Here is a 14945-nt window from a genome sequence, read left to right as displayed (position 1 = left end):
CCTATCACAAAGTGACAAGGTGAGCTTTTGTGATCACGCGGTGTCCTTCGTCTGTCGTGCATGCATGCGTGCGTCAGTCCGTAAACTTTTGCTTGTGACCACTCTAGAGGTCATATTTTTCATGGGATCTTTATGAAAGTTGGTCAGAATGTTCACCTTGATGATATCTAGGTCAAGTTCGAAACTGGGTAACGTGCCATCAAAAAGTAGGTCAGTAGGTCTAAAAATAGAAAAACCTTGTGACCTCTCTAGAGGCCATATATTTCATGAGATCTTCATGAAAATTGGTCAGAACGTTCACCTTGATGATATCTAGGTCATGTTCGAAAGTGGGTCACGTGCCTTCAAAAACTGGGACAGTAGGTCAAATAATAGAAAAACCTTGTGATCTCTCTAGAGGCCATATTTTTCATGGGATCTGTATGAAAGTTGGTCTGAACGTTCATCTTGATGATATCTAGATCAAGTTCGAAACTGGGTCACGTGCCTTCAAAAACTAGGTCAGTAGGTCAAATAATAGAAAAACCTTGTGACCTCTAGAGGCCATATTTTTCACGGGATCTGTATGAAAGTTGGTCTGAATGTTCATCTTGATGATATCTAGGTCAAGTTCGAAACAGGGTAATGTGCGGTCAAAAACTAGGTCAGTAGGTCTAAAAATAGAAAAACCTTGTGACCTCTCTAGAGGCCATACTTGTGAATGGATCTCCATAAAAATTGGTCAGAATGTTCATCTTGATGATATCTAGGTCAAGTTCGAAACTGGGTCACGTGCATTCAAAAAGTAGATCAGTAGGTCAAATTATAAAAAAACGTTGTGACCTCTCTAGAGGCCATATTTTTCATGGGATCTGTATGAAAGTTGGTCTGAATGTTTATCTTGATGATATATAGGTCAAGTTTGAAACTGGGTCAACTGCGATCAAAAACTAGGTCAGTAGGTCTTGAAATAGAAAAACTTGTGACCTCTCTAGAGGCCATATTTTTCATGAGATCTTCATGAAAATTAGTGAGAATGTTCACCTTGATGATATCTAGGTAAAGTTCAAAACAGGGTCACGTACCTTTGAAAACTAGGTCATTAGGTCAAATAATAGAAAAAGCCTTGTGACCTCTCTAGAGAACATATTTTTCAATGGATCTTCATGAAAATTGGTCAGAATTTTTATCTTGATAATATCTAGGTCAAGTTCAAAACTGGGTCACATGAGCCTAAAAACAAGGTCACTATGTCAAATAATAGAAAAAATGACGTCATACTCAAAACTGGGTCATGTGGGAAGAGGTGAGCGATTCAGGTCCATCATGGTCCTCTTAGGTTTTTTTTGTGGGTGTGACACATCTAGTCCGTGAATGGATGAAACAGACAGTATTGTGAAAAGGGTAATTAGAAAGATATATAAAGGATTTATATGTAAAAAATTTACTCCAGAAGGTTGTCAGTTGTATGTACCTTTTTATGAAAATTTTAAATTTAGGGTTTTTTTTGTTTGTTTTTTTTTTTCAGGAGTATGGTTGCATGTTGTATAGTTTAGTACGAAAGTATGATATTTCACAAGTTACATAATTTATTATATTTTTCATTTCACTTGATTATTGCATGTTCTCAGATGCATTCGTTTACTTCATATTCAAATGCCTTTTTGATTTTGCTGCTGAAGTAAGAGCTCATGATTGAAAATGTAGTTCTACACAATCAAATAAAAAAGGAGTTGAAGGGTATCAATACTTTTCAAAATTTCTTCAGAATATAGTTTTAAAAAAAAACAACTTTTATTTTGTAGACAATATACTGGTACATGTTAAGCATTTCAAAATTGTTTGCAAGGAACATTTAAGATTTCTCTGCAGTAAAATGGAAAAAATGTTGCCTTGCTATGAATTTATTTAAAATGATTGAAATATAAGCAGCTTTTTTAGCATTATACCAGTGTCTGTCCATTCATCAATTAGTCTTACACTGAGTTAGAGCCTACAAATACTTTTTTCATGAAACCTATGACATAGATGTGCAGGCTGATCATGATCTTCACAGGTCTCAAAGGCAGAATCAAGCATGATAAAGGTTAATAAATGGAAAATTCAAGGGAGATAGGAATATTTATGGGTTATAGGAATGGTCTTCGTTTGTCCTTCCATCCGCCCACTCTGTATCTCCTAAACCCCTTGAAGAATTTTCATGAAGCTTGGGTCAAATGATCACCTCATCTAGACGATGTGCAGAACTGATGAGTCAGTCATGTCAGCTCAAGGGCAGTGTCACAACTCAAGGTCAAAGGTTTCAGCCTTCAATTTTGTGTCCACTCTGTATTATCTAAACCCCTTTAAGGATTTTCATGAAACTTGGGTCAAATGATCATCTTATTAAGACGATATGCAGAACTTGTGAGTCAGCCATATTGGCTCAAGGTCAAGGTCACAACTCAAAAGTCAAAGGTTTGAGCCTTCTGTTTTGTGTCCGCTCTATATCTCCTAAACCCCTTGAAGTATTTTCATGAAACTTTGGTCAAATGATCACCTCATCAAGACTATGTACAGAACTCATGAGTCAGCCATGTTGGCTCAAGGTGAAGGTCACAACTCAAGGTCAAAGGTTGAGCCTTCCATTTTATGTCCGCTCTGTATCACCTAAACCTCTTTAAGGATTTTCGTGAAACTTTGGTCAAATGATCATCTTAATAAGACGATATGCAAAACTCATGAGTCAGCCATGTCAACTGAAGGTCAAGGTCACAACTCAAGGTCAAAGGTTTTAGATCTGTATCTCCTAAACCTCTTGAAAGATTTTTATGAAACTTGGGTCAAATGATCATTCATCAAGATGATGTGCAGAACTCATGAGTCAGCCATGTTGGCTCAAGGTCAAGGTCACAACTAAACGTCAAGGTTTGAGCCTTCCATTTTGTGTCTGCTCTCTATCTTCTGAACCCCCTTGAAAGATTTTCAAATTCATTGATGTTGTCATACATTGACTATAAAATATACTTAACAATGTCAATACCCCATGCCATCAACCCTTTCACTATCTATTACAGTGGCAGAGGATATAGCTGTCTTTCAGACTACCTTGTTCCATCAAAATTATATGTAATAGCCTTACCTGTTTTTTTGCATGACAATGTAAGGGACAGTGTATGAGTTTAGGTTCAGCATATGTACCAAGAAAAAAAGCAAAATATTTTTTGATTGAAGATTAAAAGGAATTTGATTTCAGATATTTTACAAACAACTTTTCTTGAAAGCAGAATTCTTTCCCCAGGTGTTATCAATATGAATAAATACTTTGTTTATATGAATCCCTTTGTTTATATGTATGTTTAACAAAATTAAGCATAGATACAGAATGTATATTACAGTTTTCGATGCAAGAGGGCAATGTTCTGCACGCAAAAAAGCAATATTCTACAAGCAAACAGGTTCTTTGTATGCAGCAGTTTTAGTGTTTCATGCAGTGTGCATCTTTTGAAAAATGTTTTTGTTTTAAAAGTCTTCAGTGGAAAGATTTTTGTCATATATTTATACAAAGTACAATAAATGTACAAATGTAAAACTATTGCTGTTTTTAGCTCACCTGAGCCAAAGGCTCAAGGTAAACTTTTGTGACCGCTTGGTGTCAGTTGTCCATCATGCGTTGTTTGTCCATCAACAATTTCTAAAAAAATCTATTCCAAACTATTAGGCAGATTTACACCAAACTTCACAGGAATGATTCTTTGGTGGCCCCCTTTCAAAATTGCCCAAAGAATTAAAATGCATTGAGAACTGTGGTTGCTGTGGCAACCTGTTTGTTGGATTTCAAAAATATTTTGTAGAAATGATCTCTGGGTGACCCTCTACCAAAATTGCTTAAGCCATTGTATTTCGGTAAAAACATGGCTACCAGGGGTGTGGGCTTATTTTCCCTCAATGGCTATATTGTAAATTTCAAAAAATCTTCTTCCTCAAAACAAATGGGCAGATTTACACCAAACTTCACAAAAAATATCCTTGGGTGGCCCCCTTTCAAAATTGCCAAAAGAATTAAAATCCATACAGAACTGTGGTTGCCATGGCAACTGAAGAAAAATCTTTAAAAATCTTCTTCTCAGAAACTGCCAGATTTCAAATATATATTATCCCCCTTTACCCCAGTAAAAGAAGAGGTTTTCCCCATGATTTAGTAACAAATAGGGAATTTTGACTGTATCGAAGTAACTTATTGATGGATCTTCATGAAACTACACATCTATGTCATTATAGGGCAAAGGTGCACACAAAATTTCAGATGGATCTTTTCATTAACCAAACTTATTGCCCTTTATTTTAAAATTCATAAATTCCCACAAAACAAAGTAATCCATTGATGGATCTTCATGAAACTTTATAGATCACTATATGGCAGAGTTCCCTCCCCTTGATATTGTAATAAATATGAAACAACATAACTTGTGTTTATCTGGAAATGAAATATCCTTCAAAATATATTCCTCTCAATCACAAAACATGTTATTTGGCAGGGGATATAAATTCACTGCTTGTATATAATGCTCTTCTCGGACATGTCTCGTCTACAGCTCTTGAGAAAAAAGACTGATTTTCTTGTCAACAAAGTAATGATTTGCTGTAAGCAAGTATTTGCCCAGTAGTTGTCGTGAAAGCAAATCACAGTATCTAAGAACTGTAATAGTGAAAAGAGCAAACATGTATGTTTTTGAACACTACTTCTAAGGAAGATCAGTCAGATAGGTCTAGTGCATGTATAGACTGACTTATAAAGTAACAAAATAAACAGGTATGCCCAGGCTGCAAAATGTATGCTAAGCTTTTCTTTACCGTTACCCAGCTTAATTTCTGTAATGAACTAGTCCATCTTAAAATTTGAACAGTACCATTAACTGATAAAAGGGGTGCTTAACAAAGACTACTGACTGAATGGCTCACAGTGCAGATCTTGATTGCATGGAAGTGCAGGCTGATCAAGATCTACACTGGTCGCAAAGGCAGAATAAATCCGGTCCAGCGTGATTTAAAGGGTTAACTTTTCCTTGTGAAAGAAACAGAACTGAAAATGATAGCTGTCTCATCTCCAGCTGTCTGACTGTCTCTGCATGAGCAGTGATTAACTGGTGTTAGTGTTACTAGGCATGTAAAACAAACACCTGTACCTTATCTGCCATACCACATTTTGATGTTTATGTTGTTTGTTGAATTACAAATAATTCAAGCAGTATGCAGTATCAATGATAAAGTTTGTTTGTTTTAAACTTCAGTTGTTTGGACAAAAATCTGTTTTTATTACTTTACATTAATTTATGGCTTCAGTAAGTGGGATGATATCTTAAATAAGCAGCAGAGCTCTAGATAAGCTGCATATTTGCGTATTTACGCAATTGAAGTTGCAGAAAACCCAATTTAAATCATACAGTGTGCGTACTGAAACGCAGTTGAAATTCCTAATACCCGATTTATTAAAAATTACTTACTTATCCCATTTTCCATATTATAGAACGGATATGAGACTTTTACACTAGACAACAGACTGGTTATATGTTACGGCAGAACAGGTTGCTGTTTATCGGAAAAATCACAGAACCGTTCAGTCTGATTGGTGAACAAACATTATTTGGACGCTTTGTAAACAATTAATTAGGCCACTTCTAGTACTTAAAAAGGGGTTGTAGAAAATATAGAAGATATTTTGTTGTTCAACAAAGACAGTTTCCTGTTTGTGATGATATAGTGTCACTGATACTGGCTGACATCTTACGGGAGAGCACATATTGCAGTTAACACATCGTACATCGCTCGGGATATTGTGGATGAATTTATCTCCGACTGCATTCAAAGTGAAAAAAAACATGATGGAATGCAAGTATCCCAGAAAATAATTAGGTATATGCTGTACTCAAGCATGTTTCATCCAGTACAATTTAAACTACAAGAAAAAAATACCCAATTGTGAAATACGTACCAAATACCCAGTTACTTCTGAAAAGGCAGGGTAATTTTTTTTTACTCAATTCAGATTTCAAGTACCCAATTCAGACAAAAAGTGATGGGTAAATACCCAATTGAACCAAAAGCTTATCTAGAGCTCTGCATAAGCAGTGAAATAAATAGTACTGTGAGTAATCAAGATAATGTATGCTTTTAAAAAGAATTCTGTTTTATGTATCTACATCTCTAGCATACATGTACAGTATTGGAGCCTGCCTGCTAAACTCAGAAAGGTGTATAGGCATCCATAAATTGGTTGACAAAGACAGTGTGTCTGAAATCAGTCATCTTCAACTTCTGACTAAATTAATGTTGAGAAGTTGACAGCTACTTGCAAAGAATGGGTTAGTGTTGGTCCAGAATCTGAGAACACTGGTAACCACACAGTCAAAAAGAAAGTCATAATTTGGTACAAAATCAACCATCGGAATTACTGCACTCACCACTGATACTATGTGAATGACTGGAGAGTGGTACTAACTTAAAGTTATGCAGTATATGTGTAACTGCCTATGACTTAAAGCTATGTAGTATATTATAAGTAAGCATGCTCATTTATAGCCATGCATTATTAAAGAAACTGCATATATTATGTGGGCATTCACACATGCTAAGTGATCAGAATGGACAGCCAGACCAACAAATCAAAAAGCTTATTGGTATAAAAACATAATACTGAACACAACCAAAATTTGTAGGCCTTGTGCAGTAAGAATCTTCCCTTTACATGCTGTTTAACAGTAATAAACATGCCATTTGTTAACCATCTTGGTATTTGAATAACCTAGAATAAAAAAGTTTCATTCTATAGATAGAGTTCATTTAAATATTTGGAAATGGCATCAAACAATCGGTTCAGTTTTGCCAAAAAAAATTAACACTCGGCTTTAGCAACAGAAGAAAGTTCTCTTTTTTACTTAACCTTTAGTCTACTGGTGGCAAGTGATTCTGCCTATGCGACGACCATTGCAGACCAAAATCAGTCTGCACATCCTATTCAGTCAATAAATTTTCACTGAACACCCCTTTGAATAATAAGTTATACTGCCCAAATTGAACAATGGACCAGTCCATTTTAAAAATTTAGTGAGGTAAAGGTTATAGGTCCATAATTCTTAATGTTTTATCTTAAAAACAGATGAAACAGCTTTTCAAAAATATGTTATGCATAAATACATTGTTAGAAAAGCACTACTTTTAATATTGCACATGAACTGTCATAGTTAGAGCAATAAAGGGAGGTAACAAAAAACAACAGATTCAACAAAACATTCTAGTATATTCAGCAGTAATTAAACCTTTGACAAGTGTTAATAAAAGTAATTATCAGAAATAGGATTTAAAAAGAAATTAATGTCTTTTATACAAAGGCATTATGAGTCTTTAAAAATTTAGAGTGGACCGTGCCTTCTCTCTTATCTAACCAGGAAAATCAGAAAATATAAAATCTGATTATTTAGTAGTATTTGCTGACTTCCTTGTTGGTTTACTGGCTTTGGGGAGTTTTGACAAAAACAGTCACTTGTAAAATATTTAAAAAATTTTTGCTTAAAGCAGACAGAATATGTACATACTTTATTTTCTATATTCATTTGATCTGTTTGTCTGTTATCTCTGTATCTCATGAATAACATAAATAAGATTTTATTATTTTTAATGAGCCAATTATAATAATTACTGCACTTTTAGAGGTTAGAATGTGTAAATATGAAATTAAATAGGACAATACTACTGTCACGTGAGGGCATACTGTCGACAGGTGACATGACTACTGTATCATTTCATGTCACATGATTTTCATAGTGTTTCCATTTTTTTTTTTCAGAGTGCTGTTGTGTCACATGATCATATTTTTTTCCAGAGTAAATTGCCACAGGACAAAAGTTAAAAAAAATATATATAGTAAAGTTTAAACCATTTTGAATGGAAATTGTCTCATTGTCACATCAGGAATGGATGCATTTATGTGCATAAAATTAATTATTCCGGACATATAGTAAATAAGAAAATAAAATATATTGTAAAAGAACATTTTTGTGGTTTTTTATAGACTCGATACTTTTGTAAATTTGGATTATTTATATAGAAACAAAGAAGATACAGACAGGAACTAACTGTGTAACTTTTATGAATTCTGGTCAAATAGTCGTTCACCTGAAGAGGACCTTAACATTATCTGACCCTAAATGGGGCCATGCACCCCAAACTGAATAAATTTATGAGAGGACCTTATATTGATCCCACACACCAGGTTTGATGAAGATCCACAGAGTGCTTCGCAACTGAAGTAGTCATTAAAATGTATTTTTACTTTTAGCCGTAGCAACCCCTAAAAGGGGCCAACTGCCCCCATCAACAGATTTGAGAGAGGACTTCATAATGATCATATAAACCAAGTCATCTAGCCATTCAACAGAAGAAGTTGTTTAAAGGTATATCTAGTTTTAGCTCTAGCAGCCCCTACAAAGGGGGCCAAGTGTTCCAAATTGCAAAATTTTGGTAAAGAGCCTTATAATAATGCTATAAATCAAGTTTGATGAAGATCCATCTAGCAGTTCGTGAGAAGCATTTATGTTTTTGTTCTAGTGGCCCCTATAGGGGTAACTGAATGCCCCCATTTGTACAAATTTGGGAGAGGACCTTAATATAATGATGCTACAGACCAAATTTGATGAAAACCCATCAAGCAGTTCATGAGTAGAAGTCTTTTAAAGTTGTTTCCTTTTAAGCTCACCTATGATTGCTCACCGTCCGGTGTCCCCACTTTCCTTTAAACAGCATCTTCTAAACCACCAGGCCAATTTTAATGAGCCTTCACAGGGATGTTCCTTGCATGGACTTCTTTAAAAATTGTTCAAAGAATTGAATTCCGTACAGAACTCTTGTTTGCCATGGCAACCAAAAGGAAAAATTCTAAAAATTTTCTTGTCCAAAACCACAGGTCCTAGGGCTGTGATATTTGGTATGTAGCATTATCTAGTGGTCCTCTACCAAGGGTCAAATATGACCCCATCCCAGGGGTCACATGGTTTATATAGACTTATATAAGGAGAAACTTTGAAAATCTTGCCGAAAACCACAGGGCCTAGGGCTTTGATATTTGGTATGTAGTATCATCTAGTGGTCCTCTACCAAGACTGTTCAAATTATTCCCCTAGGGTCAAATATGGCTCGCCCTGTGGGTTACATAGTTTATATAGACTTATATAGGGAAAAACTTTGAAAATCTTGTCTAAAACCCCAGGGCTTAAGGCTTTGCTATTTGTTATCTAGTGGTCCTATACCAAGATTGTTCAAATCCCTGGGGTAAAATATGGCACCGCCCCAGGGGTCACATGGTTTAAATTGACTTGTATAGGGAAAAACCTTTAAAAAAATTCTTGTCTTCAACTAGAAGGCCCAGAGCTTAGATATTTAATTTGTGTTATGCTCTGGTGGTTCTCTACAAAGATTGTTCATTTCATGACCCTGTGGTAGGCTCTGCGAGTATAACCTGCAAAGTAGCACTTCAGTGGATTCCATCCCATTGCAGACTGGCTAAGCTAGGAGCTCTGTCATAGTCAGAACAACCAACAACACCTGTGAGTTACAAAGAGAGTGTCACCATCATCAAGGCACTAATGAAACCAAGGATTGAGGAAGATGCTTTTCATCTCCTTGATTGGTCTGAACAAGTGATGCTGGTCAGGCTTCGCTCAGGGCACAACAAGCTTAATGCTCACATGTACAAGACATACAGACTGGCACCATCACCAACTTGTCAATGTGGTGAGGAAGATTAGACTGCAGAGCATATACTTCAGAGATGTAAAAGGCATGACCAGGAGGGAGCTATAACTTGGCCGATAGATACCTCAATCCACCAGAAACTATGGAGGCATTTAGGATCTGTGGAAAACCACAAGCTTCATTGAGGCTATTGGTCTGGCAGTTTAGTCGCAAACGAAGAAAAAGATGACCCTATGGTCAGTCAAGGCCACGCCAGGCTGGTCCCTTGACTTAATTAGCCTTATTTGTTTTTGAAGCAGTTGCAAAGAAATTTGGACCAGAAGTATATTTGATACAGATTTCAATATTCATCTTGAATTGTCTTAATCATGACCTACTTTCTTGTTCTTGAAGGTACAGCATAGAAATTTGGACCATGTTTATAACTACAGATTTCAATACTCATCCTTAATATTCTTAACCCTGACCTACTGACCTACATTTTTTATTTTTGAAGGTACAGAGTTACTTCCAGGGTACTCACTTTTTATGGAATTTTGAGGGATATAATTTTTTGCCTAAAATGTGTGGGTTAGTCCCTTTAAATGATTAGACTACATTTACATTAGAATTGTATTGTCTTTCCCTTTAACATGCAGTTTTCAACTGTGGGAGTCTGTAATTTAGACTCAGACTTAAAATCACCAAATTTAAGTTTTCAACCAATACCTAACATTATACCGCTGAAACTCTGCATGGATATATGCAGTAACAGGAGCTACAGTGTAAAATCTTGCAGAATTGCCTTGAAATCATGTGCTTATACAAATATTGATATACAAAATCAATTCACCTTTGAGCAAACTAAATTAACGTGAGTATAGTACTTGTACAATAAATTTGAGCCGCGCCATGAGAAAATCAACATAATGGCTTTGCGACCAGCATGGATCCAGACCAGCCTGCGCATCCACGCAGGATCCATACTGTTCGCTTTCAAAGCCTGTTGCAATTAATACAAATACAAATACATGGCATTTATATAGCGCAAAAAATATAAAATATTCTATTGCGCTTTACAATTACATAACACACATTTAACATATATACATACAAAATATGAACAGGATTCTAGAACTTAGATTTAGAGATTTGGACATGTATAAATACTATTTTACACCACTTCTGATATTTTGTATTTTAACAAGACTACACTCATTGTTCATGAAACTGCCTAAAAAAATGTGTTTTCAGTTTTGATCTAAAGCTGGCTTCAGACTGAATGTTTTTCTGACAGATAGCTAGGTAGATCGTTCCACCATTTGGGACCAACGACTGCCATAGATCTGTCTGCTAATTTTGTTTGCCGTCTAGGGATGTTAAAGTTAGTGTCACTTTGTGAGCGAAGTCTGTATCGTTGTCGTGTAGGTACAAACATTTCCCTCAGATATACTGGAGCTGTACCATTGATGACATGGAAGACTATTACTAAAACTTTGAACATGACTCTATCCTTATCTGGAAGCCAGTGTAATTCTTTCAGAAGTTCGGTACTTGGCATTCTTGACTACTCTAGCGGCATGATTTTGGACTCGCTGTAGTTTATTGATTTGGTAGGCTGGAATTTCTGTAAATAAACTGTTGCAGAAGTCAATGTGAGAATGAACCAATCCATGCACTAATGATTCAGTTGACTTTTGTGCGAGATGTTTTCGTATAACCCTAAGGTTTCGTAACTGCACATGAGCTATCTGACACTTTTTCTGAATGTGATGGTCAAAGTTGAGTGTATTGGTCATAGTTACACCTAGGTCTCTGATATGATCAACGCATTTTACGCCACACCCACCAACGTTTACACTTGTGATGTTCAATTTCGCTAACTGTTGTCTTGTTCCATACATAATAACTTCAGTTTTAGACTGATTCATTTTCAGTTTGAAGGTTGTCATCCATTTTATGATTTCATTGAGACAACTGTCGAGTTGTTGAAGAACAGTTGTCTCATTTTGAGAATTTCCCGCTTGAATTTTTAATGCAATCTTGAGGTCGTCCGCATATCCATAGAGATCAGCTGGATATTTCTGCACCACTCTGTTGAGAGCCGATATATACAGGGTAAAGATCACTGGTCCGGCACAAGAACCCTGCGGGACACCAAACCTCAGTGGCTCCATGTCAGATGCTGACTGTTCGGCTAAAACTTTCATTGTTCTGTTCGTGAGATAAGATTCTATCCATTTCAAGGGAGTGCTATGCATACCAAAGTCATCTTGAAGGATTTGAATCAGTATCGGGATATCGATGGTATCGAACGCTGCACTCAAGTCGATCATGACCACGATTGTTATTTGATTTTCATCTATGGTTTCCAAAAGATCATTATACATTTTGACCATTGCTGTTTTAAACCCCATGATATTTTCTATAGGCACTTTGGTAAGCTGGGAGGAGATTTTTAGCTTCAATATGCTTATTGATTTGATTTAGTGCAGCTTTTTCAAGAATTTTGGAGAGGAATGTTAAATTTGACACTTGGCGATAGTTTTGCAGTTCAAGTGGGAGACCTTTCTTCTTCAACAAAGGTTTTATCACAGCACTTTTCCATTCCTCAGGGAACACACCAGATAGCAGTTATCGATTTACAATTTTTGTCACAACGGGAGCAAGTTGTGAAAAATGCTCCTTTAATTTCTTAGTTGGTATATCACATCAAGTTCACAAGTTGAAGATTTTGATGCATATACAAGTTTCAAAATATCGTTTTCGGAAAGTGGTTTGAACGCAGTAAATGTATTCATAATCACAGGTGGATTTGAGTATTAAGAATTACCATTGGGTGTTTCAGTTGATATGTTGTCAAGATCATTTCTCAACTTGATTATTTTATCAGCAAATTATCGTAGAAAGTCATTTGCCAAAGATACTGCACTTGTGTGTAATGGGAGTGGATTGTCCTTCAACCTTCCCATTAAATCGGATGTTACAGCATATAGCTTTTTGATGTTTCCTTCTGCTTCTCCAATCTTATTCTGGTAGTACTCATCCTTGGCCCTAGAAAGTTCAGCACTATATACATTTCTTACACCACTATATACTTCCTTTGAAAGGTCAGATTTGTCATTCATAAAGATTTTCTCTATTGATCGTTTGTATTGTTTCAGCTGTTTTAGGTATCCAGAGTACCAAGGAACTGTCGGTCTACAGAGAATAGTTTTCTTTAGAGGGGCATGTTTCTGAACAATGTCGGACGTGATTCTAGTGAACTCAGACCATTAGAGAAACCGTCAGTGAACAGCACGGATCCTGACCAGACTGCGCGGATGCGCAGGCTGGTCTGGATCCATGCTGGTCGCAAAACCATTATGTTGATTTTGTTGTGGTGTGGCTCATATAATTATAAGACATAACAAACTACAAGTAAACCTATTTATTTTATTTAAAAGATTAACACAGTGATATCACAACAAAATAAAAATGGAAAAATAACTGCACAGAATTCTACAATTTTAGCACTGAAAGGGGAAAGCAGGGGGAGGTCAAATTCATTACCAGCCTCTACCAGAGAGGGTACATTGCCAAAACTGTTAAAAGATATTCACACTATATAAATAACATTATAATACCCAAATCAACTTAAAAGTGACTTGCCAAATAACAAGAGCTGTCCGTAAGACAGCCAAGCTCGACTATTCGAAATATTGTCACAGAAGCAGGAAAATATTACCCAAAAAGGTTAAATATCAAAAGAGTTTTAAGTTCAAAAGGGGGCATAATTTGACCAAAATGCATATCAGTTATGGGACTTGCTGCTATCAACTAGTTTTATAACCCCGAAGGCACATGTGAAGTTTCAATTCAATATCTGCATTAGTTTTGGAGATAGAAACTCGCATGTAAAACTTTAACCAGAATTTTCAAAGTCCAAAAGGGGGCATAATTTTCCCAAAATACATGCCAGAGTTATGGGACTTGACCCAGTGAGGTTGGTAATTGATCTAGAAAAAGAAAAAATAAGTTTCAAATCTATATGCCTTTTAGTAATTGCCGTATGTACTTGCACGCAAAACTTTAACCAGTATTTTCTAAGTTCAAAAAGGGGAATAATTTGCTCAAAATACATGTCAGAGTTATGGGACTTGATCCAGTGAGGATAGTAATTGATCTAGAAAAAGAAAAAGTAAGTTTCAAATCTATATGCCTTTTAGTAATAGCTGTATGTACTTGCACGCAAAACTTTAACCAGAATTTGCTAAGTCCAAAAGGGGGCATAATTTGGCCAAAATGAAGGTCAGAGTTATGGGACTTGCTGCTATCAACTAGTTTTATAACCCCGAAGACACGTGAAGTTTCAAATCAATATCTGCATTAGTTTGGAGATAATAACTTGCATGTAAAACATTAACCAAAATTTTCTAAGTCTAAAAGGGGCATAATTTGCTCAAAATACATGTCAGAGTTATGGGACTTGACCCAGTGAGGTTGGTAATTGATCTAGAAAAAGAAAAAATAAGTTTCAAATCTATATGCCTTTTAGAAATAGCTGTATGTACTTGCACGCAAAACTTTAACCAGAATTTTCTAAGTCCAAAAGGGGGCATAATTTGACCAAAATGAAAGTCAGAGTTATGGGACTTGGTGCTATCAACTAGTTTTATAACCCCGAAGACACATTTGAAGTTTCAAATCAATATCTGCATTAGTTTTGGAGATAGTAACTTGCATGTAAAACTTTAACCAAAATTTTCTAAGTCCAAAAGGGGGCATAATTTGCTCAAAATACATGTCAGAGTTATGGGACTTGACCCAGAGAGGTTGGTAATTGACCTAGAAAAAGAAAAAATAAGTTTCAAAGCTATATGACTTTAATTGATGGCTGTATGTACTTGCATGCAAAAACTTAACCAAGGTGTGACGCCGACGCCGACGCCAGGGTGAGTAGAATAGCTAGACTATTCTTCGAATAGTCGAGCTAAAAATATTACAATGGAAATGTAGAGGTATAATTTAGAACACATTTTCCTGTTGACTTTACAGCAAAAAGACCTTTTCTTTTTTAACTAGTTTTATCACTATTTCTATCAAAATGCAGTATGACAAAATGTACGAAAATAGTATTAAAAACTGTTTCATAAACAAGCGAAAAACCAGCTGATCACAAAGATCATAAGGTAGCTAGTTGTGAAAGGCCAGTGTGCCATGCTAACTGCTAAAAGCTAAATGCTTGAAGTCAAATATCAACTGTCAAATGGTAATTGCTA

The sequence above is a fragment of the Mercenaria mercenaria genome, chromosome 1 (assembly GCF_021730395.1).
Source record: "Mercenaria mercenaria strain notata chromosome 1, MADL_Memer_1, whole genome shotgun sequence".
Taxonomy (NCBI): domain Eukaryota; kingdom Metazoa; phylum Mollusca; class Bivalvia; order Venerida; family Veneridae; genus Mercenaria; species Mercenaria mercenaria.
The sequence above is the reverse complement of the archived record's forward strand: the minus strand, read 5'-3'. Positions refer to the sequence as shown.